This window comes from Leopardus geoffroyi, chromosome A1, assembly GCF_018350155.1.
Source record: "Leopardus geoffroyi isolate Oge1 chromosome A1, O.geoffroyi_Oge1_pat1.0, whole genome shotgun sequence".
Taxonomy (NCBI): domain Eukaryota; kingdom Metazoa; phylum Chordata; class Mammalia; order Carnivora; family Felidae; genus Leopardus; species Leopardus geoffroyi.
This window is the reverse complement of record NC_059326.1, coordinates 174,780,739-174,783,047: the sequence shown is the minus strand read 5'-3', so window position 1 is coordinate 174,783,047 and position 2,309 is coordinate 174,780,739. Positions and strand designations below refer to the sequence as shown.

At 43.3% G+C, this 2,309-nt stretch overlaps 1 long non-coding RNA gene across 1 annotated transcript; it reads left to right on the top strand.

Annotated features, from left to right (window-relative positions):
* The first annotated feature begins 376 nt into the window (after nt 1-376).
* On the top strand, nt 377-1,727 carry LOC123604123. Its single transcript, XR_006715241.1, has 3 exons — nt 377-477; nt 973-1,122; nt 1,381-1,727. It is a non-coding gene; the product is annotated as an uncharacterized LOC123604123 (long non-coding RNA).
* The last annotated feature ends 582 nt before the right edge of the window (nt 1,728-2,309 follow it).

Genomic DNA, 2,309 nt, shown 5'->3' with positions numbered 1-2,309 from the left:
ATGACCTAAGGAGAAACCAAGAGTCGGCTGCTTAACCAACTGAGCCACCCAGGCAGCACCCAAAGATGCTCATTAACACAACAAAAGACACCTTTGTAGCTCTCAGCAATTAGGAGAACCCAAGAGCTTCAGGAGCTCTGTGGAGAAGGAAGGATGAAGACCAAATATATACTATAAATCACAATGTCACAAGCTCCCAGCCTCTGAAGGGACTGAGCATTCCTCAGGGTGTTTGATTCCCCCATCGTCTGATTGGACAGGTCCATCGCTAGCCTCTGAGCCTTCCCCCCACCTCCTCTGAATGGACTGGACCATCCCTAGTGTTCGATTGCCCCAGACTTTAACGGACTGGCCCATCCCTCCTCCCTGCACCCTGCTAGTGATTTCATGACCTTTTCTGATTTCCTATCAGGTAGTCGACGGAACAGTGCGCAACGCATGACTGATAACTGAAAGTGACCTTGGTCTTGCCTCCAGGTGACATGAAAATGTTCTTTATTGGCTCAGACTGAGAAATCATTAATAATAATCAAAATGTTCGGTGGGTAAACGTTTGTAAGATTTCATTATGTAAATTATACGGAGTCCCAAACTCAGAACACTCCAACCATTCCCCAGAATGTAAAGAGGAGCCTCGGGCAATCTTTATGGTTTACAAGAGACCAACGGAAATAGTGCAGTGTCTGAAACCAGGTCGTGCCTACCAGGGAGGGAGTCAGGGCTTTGCTTGAGGCTGAGATTTGATGGCAGGGCTATCTCCACCTACCAGAATATCCAATGGCAGAGTGCAACATTATTCTGAAACTGGGAATTAAGTTCTTTCCTTTCCTTCTTTCTTACCCAAGCTGGATGATAGGGATGCTATTCTCAAACATCGAGCATTTCCACAAAGTCCCTCCTTTGGGGATGTTTTTGGTGATGGGAAAGTTGGGCATTGCTGATCTAAATTGTTCTGTCATCCATTCATTCAAGAAACATTTGGTGAGCCCTTTCTAGGTGTCCAGATCGGTTCTAGTTTCTGGGGAAACAGCAGGAAATACGACATCGCTCACATCCTCATGAGTCAGTACGCCAGTTCAGACCATCTAACGTAATCCAGAAGAACGTATATCCCATAAAGAGGTATCTGCAACCGCTCTAGTTTCACAAGTGGAACTGGGAAGAGACTGGTCCGAAAAGACACAGAATGGAGTTAACACAAGCATCGTTAGCTGCTCCCAGAGTGGCTGCATGCAGGACTGTCTGGTCTACTCGCTATTCCAGGGGGAGGGTTCCCCTGGTGGGGTGGTTGGGGTTCGTATCATTACTATTATTTGCCACGTGTCAAATAGTTTGTATTTATCAGGCTCTTTACAATACATCGTTTTATTTATACTACAGAGCATCCTCGTGAGTTGAGTATCATTATCATATCCAATATAGAGGGACACTGTCTCACGTAACAGGAATCAAGTTGGTGGCTCGTGGTCACGGAGCTGAGACGTAGCTGAACAGATTTAAACAGATTGATGTGACCACCATCTCGCCAGAGTCTCTATGACGGGCATCATCACCAGCAGCATCAGCAAAATCTCTAAGCTACAGTCAGACAGTTTATACTTACATAAAGATAGATACGTAGATCGTCCTCTTCGCCATCAAAATGGAGAACTGCTCCTCAGGGACCAGTAAGGAAATGACAAACAACCCAACAGGAAAATAAATAAATACACAAACACATAAATGAATGAATGAGTGAATGAATGAATGAATGAATGAATAAATAAATAAATAAGCAAAGGATTTGAAAATTATTTCCCAGAGCAGTAAACACAGATGAATCATAAACACGTGAGACGCTGCTAAATCAGAGTAATAAAGGAAATGCAAATTACCAACACCCCCTCTACATTGGCAAAAACTTAACAAAGAAAAAGTCTGGAAATACCAAAGTTTACAAGGAGAGGAACAAAGGAGGCTAATGGCAGTGTAAATTAATTAATGAGAATGATTGGTGGTTTCCTAGGTGTTTTTTTTTTTTTTTAATTTTATTTCAGAGAGCGAGCCCATGATTGGGGAGAGTAGCAGAGGGAGGGAAAATCTTACGCAGGCTCTGCATTCAGTGTGGAGCCCCATGTGGGACTTGATCCCACAACCCTGGGATCATGACTGGAACTGAAATCAAAAGTCAGACGCATAACCGACTGAGCCATCCAGATGCCCCCAGGGTTTTCTAGTTACTTTCAAGAGTCATATACCTTATGACCATTTTTATTTCATTCCTAGGTATGTACTCTCAGTAAATTCTTTTTTTTAATGTTTTAATGTTT